At 41.7% G+C, this 14,795-nt stretch overlaps 1 protein-coding gene across 3 annotated transcripts in view; it reads right to left on the reverse strand.

Annotated features, from left to right (window-relative positions):
- Window positions 1-14,795, reverse strand: part of Fam110b (family with sequence similarity 110 member B) — a 152,028-nt gene that overhangs the window by 58,865 nt on the left and 78,368 nt on the right. For 2 of the 3 annotated variants that reach the window (XM_005322931.5, XM_078017149.1), the window contains one exon: window positions 2,634-2,722. The gene's annotated coding sequence lies outside the window, so the exon portion shown is untranslated. Of the gene's footprint in view, window positions 1-2,633; window positions 2,723-7,725; window positions 7,911-14,795 lie in introns of those variants that run through there. The other variant, XM_021724878.3, reaches the window with a different exon arrangement.

Raw genomic sequence — 14,795 nt, forward strand, 5'->3', positions numbered from 1 at the left:
TTTGGTGAGGACCATTTAAGATGAAAAAGAAAAAAAAAAAAAGTGCAAGGATTGTTTTGGCTCCCAGCAATTTTTCAGGCCTCTAGCACCCTGGAAGAGGAAAAACCTGTCCTTAGAGACATTTTGAAAAAGTTTCCTTTTAAGGGGAGAAACCAACTTTATTAGTTAAGTCTGATTAAGATAATAAGAAACTACAAACAAAGGGAACCCTCGAGCTGATTTCCTGAAATGGCAATGACATGAATGAAGCATAGATTTTTCTGTTTATACACTAATTTAAAAATGACACATGCTCAGGAGGTGTCATGTTTTAAGATGATTACACTCAAAAGAAATTTCACAAAAGGAACACTACAAGATCGTTTTATTTCATGTCTCCATTTTCCTTTTTAGTTTCCTTAAACAAGGGACCACTTTTTTTTTTAAAAGACCCAGCTTGTACTCTAAAAGCAACATGATCTTAAATGCACTATTGAGAGTAGTAAAAAATGCTAATGATGCTATTGATACATATGCATACATAAGGCTGCTTATCTGTAATTTAGGAACTAAAAAAAGAACAAAAGTTTTAATGAAATTTAAATTCAGTAATAACCTAAAAGATTACAAACAACAGGATATGGTGAGAGAAAAACTATGCTTTTCATAATATTCCACAGAACACTTGAAAACCTGTTTCCATATCATGTACAAGAATACTCTGTTATCAGTACACTCTGATCTCACATTATGTAAGACTTAGAAGGGCTAAGATTTAGTGTCTACAGTACAGACACTGCACTCATGGGTCACATTCCTTCCTGTCACAGGATCTAGCTAAATAATAATATGAATAAAACTCAAAGGTTACTGAAGCCCGTAAAGGTAACTGTCATCTCTAGACAGTGAGAGGGGATAGGACTCCATTCCTCCTGGGTCTATGCTGAACCAGGCGATATCTAAACACCTTCCCAACATCCCTTCAGACTTGCTGGTATTCTCATTTGGTATATGGAAAACAATGGCTTTCAAAACCACAGCAACCAGGTCCCATCCATCTGCAAGGTTAGTGAGTAGCAGAGATGAGGTTACCTTCAGATCTACTCAGCTTCTTTCCTGGTCGCCAGGGTTGCAAATTCAGCTGCTGTCATGCTGGTGAGCATGTACACCATGCAGTCATGTCCAAAGAAGGAGTGACGGAATCACGAAAAGGACCCCACAAGGACCCCACAAGTCCTAGTTTGCTCCAATTTCCAGGGTTAGCACTAGTAGGCCTGTGTCATAAGAAACCCCTCCTTTGTGTACCTACTGAGATGGGTGGGATCCCTAGAGTGATACAGAGTGAGAATTCAGGCCCTGTTGGAAAGTACTCTCCATTAAATCCACCTGTGCTCAGGTGCAAGTCAATAACTTCAGCTCTCCCAGGACTATACATAGAAGACACAGTTCCTCCCAACCAAGAGGAGCCCCAGGCTTTCACTGCAGAACCTAGGTCTGGGATAAGGAGATAAGGAAGGTGTTGTTAAGAGTGATGGATTTTAAGGAATAGTACTGAGGTGTGTTGTTGGCTTTTTTTAATTTTTTTTTTTTAATTTCTTCCCTTTCCACAGACTGCAGAATTCCACCTGGCATAGGTCGATTTTTATTCGGCAGCCTAAGTTCTGCCAGATTCTGAAGTCCTTGGAAAGTAATAACATCTACGTAAGCAATATTGTGCAAATTAGAATTAGAAAATGCATGGCCTACAGTATAAGCAAGGGTGCGTTACAGGCAGATGCTCATGGATGCTGGAAAGGCGGCCAGAGGAAGGCTGTCCATCAAGTGTGGTTATCCAGGTTGAGACTCTTCTCATGAGAATTGCTCTTTACCACTTCTCACTCACGGAGGAGCTGGCTCCCGTTTTCCTAAGCTTTCCCAACCTCCTCATGTGGTGGTACTGAGCTCTTGATCCCTCCATAAGAGGGGGAAACCACCTGTACCTTGTTCATCCACCTCTTCAGCTTCTCTATAAAAAAAGGGGGCCTGGCCATAGGAAGAGACCCGGAGAGGATATTTCTGGTATGTCTTGATTGATTAGAGACCGAAAAGGAATTCTAGGAATGGGTAGCCATGGGGAAAAGTACCTTATCCATTTCCAGGTCTCCCTGCCTGGCCAGCCCAGTACACCTGTCCTGCCCTGTCTATCTCATCCATTGGGTTGGTATCCAGGTTCCGTCCTCTCCATTCCACCTCTCCCCCTACTAATTCACAGTGCTGTTGCTGCTGACTGCACTCTACCATCTTATTCCCTCACCACAGACAGTGCACCTATTTAAGTGTGAGGATGTTCATTTTTAAAGCTGTCTTTAAATCCACGCACACAAAAGGGGATTGCGTACTACATACTACAATGCATTGAACAAACTGTAACTACTAACAGATACACAGAAAGCCTTGGAAAAGCAAATCCATCATAGTATTTTGTTACTGGCAGGGACCTCAAAGTTTGGGATTCCTGTATGTGTGTTTTGTTTTGGTTTCTTTATTTTTTTTTTCCAGATAGCAAAATATCTGAAACCTCAGAGTCTTTGTCTTAATATAATAATGACATGAGTTTTCAGAAAGAAATCAATACCTTCTGCTCAGTATGTATCAAAGCAAAGCAATACACTTACCTAAAACAGAAATGAGTATTTCTTGGGCGGTAGGCAGAGAGTCCTAGGAAGACTTCCTTTCTCCAAGTGCTCTCTGTAGCAGGAAATAACTAAAAACACAGGCAAAGAAGATAAATGTTCTTTTTTTATTCGACAAAAATAGGCAGACTATTAAATGCATTTAGAACAGAAAATAAAAATCCCATTAAAAATTGGCCAATTCATTTTTAAAAAACAGGTAGCAGATGTCAGTAAACCCAAACGCATTAGCTTTTACATATTTCATCTAGAATGTAAGCATTGGCTCATTTCAATTGCTCCTTTTGTTTAACTATAGATAGCAATTATATAAAAAGAAAAATGTAGCAACGAGTTGTGAGAAGTCCCATAAGTAATATTTTGTAGGACATTACCTCATTTCTGGAACTGATAAGAGTGTTCGTATTTCAGAGGGCCTTAGGACTGAACTGTAGTCGCCTTCCATCTACAGCGCAGGAGACTAAGGCCCTCCAGGTGAGGCGCTCACCAATAATCATTTGGCTAGGGCAGAGATCTTGATTGCTACAAGAGTACTCTAGCACTCGGATGTCAGAAATCATGTGTTCCTTCCTTCATTCGTTCAATGAACACTGACTGAGCCATTTCCTATGGATCAGGTATTTTTCAAAGCTCTGGGGGTTAAGGCAAAAAAAAAAATCTCTGATCTCATGGAATTTATATTCCAGAAAGTAGAGACTGAAAAAAAAAATAAAAACAATAGATATGACCTCAGAATGTCTCAACTGACTGACGTGGCTCCATTTCCCATAAAATCCTGAAGGCAGTGTGGGAATAGGTCATGGGCTTTGGGGGAAGCACATTCCAGGAAGAGGACCAGCCAGGGCCCTGAGGCAGATTGGCCTGGCTGTCCAGGAGTGAGAGGAGGAGAATGGTGGGTACTGTGTGGTCATGGATGAGAAACCAGTGGAAAACAGGTGGTGTGGACAGGAAGCTGGTGAAAGCCAGCTCTTGGCAAGGGTCTACTTAGAAGGCAGCAGCAAAGGAGGAGCCTGGGAAGGAGCCATCAGAGACAGGAGGACTACAGGAGGGTGCTGTTTGCAGAGGTCAGGAGGCTCAGAGAGCTGCTGACAGCTGAAGCCAGTGGCTGGGGGGCAGGCTGGGAGGAATCCTGCTAGCTCATCCAGCTGGGCGAGCAGGGCGGAGTGAGGACCTGGGAAAGCAAAGCTCCACAGAGTTAAGTGTGGAGAAGCAGGAGAGATTTAGGAAGGTTCCCTGACTGCAGGTCCCATGGAAGTGGAAACACACTCTCCTCATGCAGAGATTTTACTGGTGGCAAGAACTAGTGAAGATGAGCGTCCCTTAATGTGGACTCCCCCTCTCAAATTCGGCAAGATTTAAATGATACCCAAACTCAATAGATAAGACATTATCTAAAACTTTCTACGAATTATTTTCTAAATGTATACAAAAATCAGAGGTGGTGGGGTAAAATGCTACAATCCAAGTCCAGCTTGCATTTAATAAGCACATTCATCGAAATAATTGACTTTCAAGGGTCTACAGGCGTCTAAGAGAAAAATCTTAATTCTTGGCAAAGCAAACAGTTCCAAAAGTAATCATCAAAGTACCTGGAGGGCAGCAGTCATGAAAATGTTCTGTTATTCCTCTAAGATGCATTTCTAAATTATTGGTACCTTTTATTTTAGAATTTCAAATCTCAGGCATGTAAATCTATCAGACATAAAAACATCTCCAGACAATAATCTTATGTGGATTCTGAGAAAAGTCAGTAAGGGGAAGAAAATAAATGGTTCTTTGCATTTATTATACATCTGACATAACATGACATGGTGACACTCCAAGGTGTGTCACAGATCCAGCCTCTGTTGAACATTAACAGAAGTGGGTGTGGTGTCATATGGTAAGAAATCCCATCTCGCTCCTCCTGAAGGCTTGTCTGGTACCCACCCCCACCCTCTTTTTATTGTGGGGGGTGGGACTGGGGACTGAACTGAGGGGCACTTGGCCACCTAGCCACATCCCCAGCCCTATTATGTATTTTATTTAGAGACAGGGTCTCACTGAGTTGCTTACTGCCTTGCTTTTGCTGAGGCTGGCTTTGAACTCGAGATCCTCCCGTCTCAGCCTCCTGAGCTGCTGGAATTACAGGTGTGCACCACCCTGCCCCAGCACCTATTCTCTTTCTAAACGTCTGCTCATCATACCTTGCTATCACCAAACCAGGTGCCTATGTCTGCTCCTCCTCCCCCTGTTATTAATTATTTAGATGTCTTTCCTGCTAAGTGCTTCTTGCAGGATAGGAGTGTGTCTTCTATCTTCTCTCAATAAAGCTAAACTCGTAGCCTCACTCATAGCAGGTCCCCATAATTACAGAATAAAATAATGAAAGAATAAAACGACTACATTCAGATGAGGGACCTACTATGCTTTTAAATATTTTTCTAATCCAGACAACTTTAGGAGGGTCCACACTAAAATACTCATCAATTGCTACTGACAGATCTATCTAAGATCATAGCCAGTAGCCAGCCATGAAGCCACTAGGACCCATGTCCAACAGCTTGTACAGTCCACTGCTCATCTTTTTATTTTTCAGAACCTCTTGAACCTACTGCTTTGTGGCACATCACATTCTACATAGGACGAGTTTCTGTTTTAAACTGATTATCTGGTCTGCTGTGATTAAAAAAAAAAAGTATTGTATGACAGAAAAGGCATAAATTTTTAAAAATATTAAATGTTTATGTTCAGACTATTAGATCTACTTTTTGCTGCATGAGAAATGTCATTTTCTCATCAGTAATGGGTAATGGAATTAGAAGAAGGGGAAAGAACAAAACTATAAAGTGTCAAGAAATTTATTTTTATTTTCTTGTCTTAGGAATATGTAAGGATTCCCCTTAATTCAGTAAGAAAAAAAAATAACTAAGATGTGATGCAACTGAAGATAAATGTGCCTATTTTGGTTACTCTGCAAAATCATTAAGAACAGTCCTGTTATTAAAATGCTCCTTTGGATCAGATTAAAAGGTCCTTTGGGATGTCATATAGTTCAGGATATAGGCATGTCTGTGAATTACATAATTTACATGTAAATTTTTAAGAAGTCCCTCAGACACAAAAATTCCTTAAGGCACAGCCTTGAGAACAGACCTCGGTGAGACCTGTTTCCCACCTAGTTCAATGACACAGTGGCTCCACTCACAAAAGGAAGGCCATCAGATGTTTATGTTCACCCAACGTTTCAGCTATGGCTAAAAGAAAGGACAACAGAATCTACACTTACAGTAGCTTATTTCTTTGAAACCCTGTAAGACCCAGACAATTTAGGAAGTACTTTGGGAAACTGAAAAAGGAGGAGAAAGGATATTACAGAATTGCATCAATTGATCTTTCCCAAAACAAGGGACCGAGCCCAAGTGTCAAAAGGCAGAAAAAGGTGTTTTCCCACAATCACCGGAGGGACACTGTTAGGCAAAGAACGATGCAGTGACACAGTGGAGGAGCCTGGACTTTGAGGACAAGAAAAGCTGTTCCAGCAGAACCAAGTGTTCTCACTAGGGGTATGCTCAGTCTGTCAGGGGAACGAGGCCTGGTTTGTGTCCAGGGGATAGAATACAAAGTGGAAAGACTGTTCTCCTGTTCATTTCACCAACCAACGTGCCTAAGAAGCCACCGACCAGTTCAACTCATAGACCATGTATGGCCACCAAGAGCCACCAAACTTTCTTATTATGCACCTTACTCTGTGACAGCCCATGGCAGACTTTGATAATATTCCTTGGTTTTCCCCCTTAACACTATCATCTGAGTAAACTCAAGACTCTGGCTGATTTTTTTTACCCCCAGGGCAGAAGAGGGAGTGCAGTGGTGAGGCATAGTGAGTGATCGATCTCAAGTCTTCCTCTGCCCAAGAATAAACTGACTCCCTTCAACCAGGATACAGCTCTAGATCAGAGCAGTTATCTTCACAAAATATGTAAGTGGCAATGCTTGGCTTTTCAGGAGCTTGGAAATAATTCTTGAAGGCTTTCGGGAGCCAGGAGGACTCTCCACTGAGAGCAGACGCATGGTGGCAGCCCGCCAGCCCTGTGACTGGTGAGTCAGTGCCCAAGTTTCTGTGGACTCCACAGTCTGATAGGGGGAGGACATTAATTTTGAAGTTTGAAGACTGAACGGAAGCAGGGGTCCTGGGGGCATAAAATAGGAGGTACACTGAGAAGCACCAACTCACGTTGCATTTGTTTGTATTTTTGAACCTCAGCCTCGCGGGCTTAAAATATTTTTCCTTCAGAATGCACCACCTTTATTCAAAGAATTTAAGATTATTGTTCAATTTGGAAAATAATCCAGGTAACCATTAATAGAAATAAAAAATACTGTCAGTCATCAAAGTAAGTGGCAAGGACCCCACCTCCCCATGAGATGACACGTCAACTCCAAAAACAGCGTCTCTCTTAAACAAAGCCAGTAGTCAAAAATTTCTCCTCCAGATACAGCTGAATACATACCCACATATATTTTGGCAGAATGAGGTATGTTAACATTTCCTGTATTAAAAAAGCTTCATGAAAACTACAAAAGGTGAGACAAAGAAAACCATCCAAAATGAAGGCTGCACGCATCTTTGAAGAAACAATAGCACATTACTTCTGCTGAGACCCAGCATCGAATCAGGAGCGTCACTGCCCTGTCCTAATTAAATTGTTTCACTAAATTTTCCTTGATCACTCATTATTCAGGAGAGTCTGGACTCAATGCAAACAAAGTCCACTGAGTCCTGAAACTCACCCACAAAGACACCGGAATCCATGCAGCATCGGGCTTTCCAAAACAGAAGAGGACCAATAAGAATCACTCCCAAGCACATGCACCCTTGAATCCAGGTAAAAACAACAGTCTTTTGTGAACAGGGTGGCTGTTTACCAGGCAAGCCTTCTGCAGGAGAATGTATTTTTTTTTTTTGTATGGAATGCAGGAGTACACACAGTATCAACAAAGCAAGATCAAATTAAATACATGGCATGACGAACATGCCTCATTTCATGCATGGCTGTGTTTTTCATAAGAGAGAAAGACTTAGAGTAATTACCATGAACTGCGACTTGCTCGCTGACCTCCTGCAGCTAGAGGTCCTTAACCACCGATGCTCTACAACAAAGGGGGAACGCCTGCTCTTCCGTGCCTTACTCCTTCTTTAAGATTACCAGCCCAGCACCTTGCCGTTGTAAGAACACAGTACAGTACCTCTGTATCTATGTCTCTAATGCAGCATAAAGATTACTGTGGAAACCTATCGAACGGGCGAGCAGCAACACCAACCACCAATGAGGATGAGGCACATGCAGAATCCAGCACATGCTCTCTGAGGCACAGGCTGTCACCAGCGCTTAGCAGGCTGCTAATCTAATTATAGCTAGTTTGCTAGCACAGAGCTACTGAAGCAAAGCATAGGAGCAAATTAAATTTTAATAATTAAACCCCACAGACAAAAACATCTTGATTTCCTGTCATTTTCAGGATGAATGTGTCACCTCCTAAACTGTAAGCAATTTTTAAATTGCATTACTTTCCCCCCAATCTAGAGAAACAGAGTGGTTAAATCAATGTACAGGACTTCCTGCTCACTTATGCTTAACTAACCGATTCCAGCACTGAAGAATAAATCACCAAATCGATATGACGAAAATAATAGTGAAAGTGCCATAAAATCCAAGTCTCACCTTATCTATCCTGATTAGCAATGTGTGACTTAAGTGTTATAAAGTGGTAATTAATCTCTCTTCAATATAGTTTAAAATAGCATGCATATTTCCATCCACTGTGGAAAAATGCTAATCGGGGTGTCAAAAAATCATAATCTTGACTACAGTGACTAATAATAATTTGGAGCTGCAAAGGATGGAAATGGATCTCAGGAGTCACTGAAAAAGACCACCACCAACAACAAAAGGATTTTTCCACTGTACAATTTAATGGAAAAACTAGTTCTAGAAGCCAACTACTATAAGGGGCAGTTTGATGCAGAGGGGGAAAGCATGCTTTCTAATAACCAGACTTCTTGGGTTTTAAGTTCCAGATCCTCCACTCACTCGATCACTATGTGACCTTGGGCACTGAGTTCTGAATTCGGCAATTTTTCATAAGAGTGGTCTTCTCACAACTCTACATTGTATGACTTCCTTTCCAGTGTTGCAATACTCAGACAAAATGTTTGAATGCTTCTCAGTTGTCCAGTTTGATCAGAAACACCACTCAGAAGTAATAAATGGTGACAAGCTAATGGTAGGCTTGATGTACCACACAGGACCATCCCTGGTAGTCATGGTATCAGGGCAAGTCATTTCCCCTGCTTCTGCTCGAATATGTAATAGTCACTAATTTCTCTTGATTCTACATGAACAGATCTTAAAAGAAATATATTCAGGAAAGGATAGACATGTAATTACATTTCATTAATGATTTATAGTACAGACTAAATTATATACATTGCAAAAAGGTTTGGTGTGGAATATAAAATGGAAAATGTTTGTAAGGAGAAGTTGGATGAAACTCTAAATGACAAATTTATGTAAAAAAGGGAGAGAAGTCAGCTAGTCAAGTGCAACTTTTGGTAATACAATTTGTTTATCTATTTGTTTTCCCACAAGGTCATTTTTTCCCCTTCTGTGTTCTACAGAATTATCTGTCCATCTGGGCTGATACAAAGTGAATCTGTTAATCTGTTCAATTTATTTTTCATAATTACTAGACACTGGTATGTCCTCCCAATCCAGTTTTAACCCAATGATGAAATGCAAATCTCTCACCTACAAATAGGTTTGTTTTCTTTTGATTGTCAGCTGAAACCTTTTAAACAAAAAGCTGGCCTGCTCCCCATGCATCTTGATTTGCTCTAAGAAACCAAATATTCCTAGGGAGAAGTCGGTAGCCGTGGAAAATTAATATTGACCTAGAGGCAGTTCATCCTTCCATCTTTGTGTATCAAAAACTCCTTGGGTTTTAAATCAGTGAAAAGAGTGATATGACCCATGAACTTCAAGGGAAAGCACAGACACAGCCCACACATTTGAGACTGAAAAACTGCAGGAATGCAGACACACACACCAACTCAGGACAACAGGATGGAGACAAGTCTGTCAGAGAAAGCAATTGCCACATGGGCTACAGGAAGCCTCAGAGTGTGGATTATCAAAGCACAATCACCACTATCAGGAGGGAAAATTCCGTGAGGTACCAGGTTCAACGATTTGGCCTGAGGCAGGGCTCCCTGGAGGCTGTGGGGATCCCGACTAGTAACACTTCCAGGCATTTATCTAGGAAACATCTAACAGCTTCTGCCTTCCTCTTCATTTAACAGACTGCTAGCTCAAAATAGGCACTAAAAAGCTGTTTGATTAATTTGTTTCATGCTTGTTTTATATAAGACATTAAACAGACACTTTCAGAGGGAAGGGAGCAACTGTCCTTACATCTCATCCTCCAATATATTCTGATTCAATGTTTGGTTTGAAAAGGAACAGTTCACTGGTGCTCTCTTACGGCCACTCTGCTGGAAGAGCCTACACACACACACACACACACACACACACACACAATCTTGGGAAATCATTCCTTCACTCCATCAATAGCAGTCAGGGGCACCTACTGGAGGCAAGGACTTGTGCTGCACCTTGAAAATCCTGCTAGGAGGAAGCAAAGCATTTTGACTCGTGGAGGGTGAGATGCTCATTAAATGATTATTAGCAAAAATGACCAATAATGACTGGGTGGGTAAACTGCAGTGCACTGCCAGATGCCGTGAAGGCACTTGAGTGGGGAAGAGGGAAGGATTGAGGCTGAAAGTGGGCTTTCCTGCTTCCTTTGGTCTGTGGGTAGTGACCTTCGAGTTATGAAGGTCACAGAGAGGCCACTGGGACCAGAGGATGAAGTTGGAGGAAGGTGACCCAATAGCCTATGCAAGAGGAGGGAAAGGGTGGCTTCCTTTGGAAGTCCAGTCTCTAATCCAACTGACTCCTTCAAGAACTCCTTCTTCCTAGTGATAGACTCCCATTATCATCCTCTGCCTGGCGCAGAGGATGAGAACATATACATTTCATACTTGCTGCACAAGGCGAGAAGAAGCCTCTCCACAGATACCATCTGCCCTGATGCATGGATTTCCTCAAGTTCTGTTTGGATTCTCCCAACCTGGGAGAATGCGGACAGAAAAAGCAAGTGGCTGGGTTTGGAGAATTTCCATGAGGAATTCTCTTAGTTTTCTTCCCTTAGGAAGAAAAAATTAGGGCTCAAATACTAAAAATGATGACTTTAAAAACCAGAGCTCAAGGTAAGCATGGGTAATTCCACGACCTCAGGAGGCTGAGGCAGGAAATCAAAGGTCAAAACCAGCCTCAGAAACTTAGTGAGACTCTAAGCAACTTAGGGAGCCGTGTCTCAAAATAAAATATAAAAAGGACTGGGGTTGGTTCAGTAGTTCAGTGCTTCTGGTATCCACCCCCACAAAAGGAAAGGGAGAAAAAAAAAACAGGACTCAGAGTTATCTTTTTTTTTTAATTTTTTTTTTAATTTTCATTTTTTTATTGATTGTTCAAAACATTACAGAGCTCATGATATATCATTTTTCATATATTTGACTCAATTGGATTTTGAACTCCCCAAATACAAATTGCAGACTCACTTCTGTTACATACTCACATTTTTACATAATGGCATATTAGTGACTGTTGTATTCTGCTACCTTTCCTATCCCCTACTATCCCCCCTCCCCTCCCCTCCCCTCCCATCTTCCCTCTCTATCTCTCTGCTGTTGTTCAATTCTCTCCCTTTTTCCCCCTCCCCCTTGCCCATCATAACCTCTTATAATTTTGTGTATCGCTGAAGGTCTCCTACCATTTCCATATGCTTTCCCTTCTCTCTCCCTTTCTCTCCCCCCATTCGTCTTAGTTTACTGTTAGTCTTTTCCTCATGCTCTTCCTTCCTGTTCTATTCTTAGTGGCTCCCTTTATAACAAAGAAGACATTTGACATTTGTTTTTTAGGGCTTGGCTAGCTTCACTTAGCATAATCTGCTCTAATGCCATCCATTTCCCTGCAAATTCTATAATTTTGTCATTTCTTAGTGCTGCATAATACTCCATTGTGTATAGCTGCCACAATTTTTTTATCCACTCATCTATTGAAGGGCATCTAGGTTGGTTCCACAGTCTAGCTATTGTGAATTGTGCTGCTATAATCATTGATGTGGCCGTATCCGTATAGTGTGCTCTTTTAAGGTCCTCAGGGAATAGTCCGAGAAGGGCAATAGCTGGGTCAAATGGTGGATCCATTCCCAGCTTTCCCAGGAATCTCCATACTGCTTTCCAAATTGGCCTCACCATTTTGCAGTCCCACCAGCAGTGTACAAGTGTGCCCTTTTCCCCACAGAGTTATCTTTGCAACCAGAATATTCAGGCTGTTAGTTGGTTTCAGATTGTTCAAACTCCTTATCTTGTTGAGAGAGGGCTAAGAGTGTAGTTTCTACTCTGATGAACAGCACCTGGCACCAAGAGGGAGGCCAAGTCACAAGCCAGTCATTCAGGGTGCTGCGTCTCCACATGCTCAAGTCCTGTTCTGCACCCCCAGCTCTGCAGGAGGCAGGAGGAGAGACCAGCAGCTGAGCCCTGGTCCAGGATGAGCCAGGGTCCCAGCCTACATCAAGCATGGGGTGAGACCCATACGAAGAGCATTTCCATCCTAGGAATTGGAGCTTGGCAGACAGACTAAGAACCAGTTCCCCCAGCTCACAGAACACCCCCAGCCACCGAGGAGAAAAGATACCTGGACTGAGAAAGGCTCTCAGGCTACCAGAAATAGGACAATCAATGGGCAAGTGTCCAGCCCTTCCTTTTCCGTTCTTATCACTCAAACAGCAGATTTTCTTCTTTTTGGAGAGTCTGCCATACTGGGTGCTCAGCCCAGCTGTAACATGCTTAGGCTGCAAAAGACTAGACAGACTGCTAGAAATTACTCCAGCTGCCCCCAACGCCATGCATGGCTTTGGCTCCCTATTCCTTTCACAGGTACCCAGTATCCCACACTGCTCACCAGAAGTGGACTCTACAGCCCAAGCAGGTCCCCAGAAAGCCCTTGTGTACCAGTGCACTGCACCACATGGGTGTGTTCTTGGGGCTTCCTGGAAATCCACCAACTGGGAAGGATGATCATGTTTGAACAATCACCCTGTTGGGCTACCCAAGCACACCAGCACTGGGGAACCCGGGTTAGAAGTCATTATGCATCTTACAGTGCCCTCTCAAAGACTAGCCTTTTTTTTTTTTTTTATTTTAACAGAACTGGAGAAGAGAGATGGGAGGGTGGGGAAGGAGGTGGCAGGGAGGGGCTGTGAATTGAAGAAGAAGCTAGCAGGTTCAGGAGGCCTCTGTTCCTCAGAGGCCTGCTCCAAACAGCTGGGGTTGCAATCAAGCGAAGGTACAGAATCCCTGGCTACCTTGGGCTGTCTGAGAACCTCCAGCACTACATCTAAAAATAGTCAGGCTGTTAGTTGGTACAATTCTTAAAAATTTTATAGATGTGCCATACCTCGAGCCTACTTGGTTCCTCTTTTCACTGACATCATGTTTGTTTGTACACACACACATAAAGTTAATCATCCCAACGGCATAATAGATTATTAAATAATTTTAATGTAATAAAATCACAATTGATACAATAATCTAGTAAGGCAAGGCCATATAATAATAAGTAAACACTATTATCTAATAAGAGTTCTGAATTTGGTTGTAGGAGTTATACTGAGCTTTTAGCTTCTCTCTGTCCTCAAATCCTATTATGTTTTTTGGAAGTTAAGAGGCATTTTGGTTTAGTCAGCTTTTTCACTGCTGTGACTAAAAGATCTGACAAGAACAATTAGAGGGGGAAATGTTTACTTTGAAGCTCATGGTTTCGGAGGTCTTAGTCCACAGATGGCAGCTTACATTCCTCTGGGCTCAAAGTGAAATCATGGTGGAAGAGTATGGTAGAAAAAGCAACTCAGAATATGATCAGGAAGCAGAGCGAGACTCTACTCACCAGTCACAAAATATACCCCAAAGGCATATTCCCAATTCCCACCTCCCCTTCAGACACACCCTACTTGCCTTCAGTTACCACTCAGTTAAACCCTAACAGGGAATTAATTCACTGATTATGTTAATGCTCTCATAACCCAATCACTTCATCTCTAAACACTTGTACTGTCTCACACGTGAGCTTTTGAGGGACACCTCATATCTAAACTATCACACATCTTCTAGGATATGAAAGCACTGACTTCATGGAAAATCTCTGTCTTCTCTACAGAACCTAGTGTTGGACTTTCTATATTGACCACAGGATAATGAAACAGAATACATGAGGAAATGCCCAAAATTTTAGCTCTGTGTCCGAAAGTGCAATACTCAAACATTTCAGTTACATGAAGGCTCCTCTCACTTTAAATAACCCCATAGCATCAGTGCCAGCTCTTGAATGCATTTCTGTACTTCTTGTCCACAATCACAGCATATAATCTCGAATAAGTAATACATGCTGCTATTTTAAGAAAAAGCTTCATGGGAAACTTCAAGTATGCATGACATAAGTGTACATAATTATGTTTAACACGAGGAGGTTTGAATGACTAGACCTGTATCAAAACAAATATGTAATTAAAGAGCATCATTTGTTATGAAATTCATCTAAGATCTTTTTTGAAAGTTCTAAGTTAGCAGAGGCTACAGGATGGTTGTCTTGAAAAGGGTCGTATCAAAATTTCACAGGTTGTAGATTCAATGATATTCCTTGGGAGAAAGTACATTGCTAGAATAGAATCACCATATTCTTCTCTCCTGCTATCTAATTACATTTTTATCCCAGTCCAGCTTCTTTCTAGATGATAACCTAGGGTAAACTGCTTAACATCTTATGCTTCCATCTTCTCATCTCTCTAGCATGAATTCTGTGAATTAATGACTTATGTGAATTAAATGAGTTATTAGACACAGAGAGCATTTATGGGGTGCCAACCACTTCCTAGACCTCATGAAAGCTCTCCTGATGGCCACTGGAAAAAGGGAAACATTCAGGCCAAATAATAATATTGTCAGAAAAATTGACTCCTCTCAGAAAAAGAAGTATGCACTAT

This window comes from Ictidomys tridecemlineatus, chromosome 7 (genome assembly GCF_052094955.1).
Source record: "Ictidomys tridecemlineatus isolate mIctTri1 chromosome 7, mIctTri1.hap1, whole genome shotgun sequence".
NCBI lineage: Eukaryota > Metazoa > Chordata > Mammalia > Rodentia > Sciuridae > Ictidomys > Ictidomys tridecemlineatus.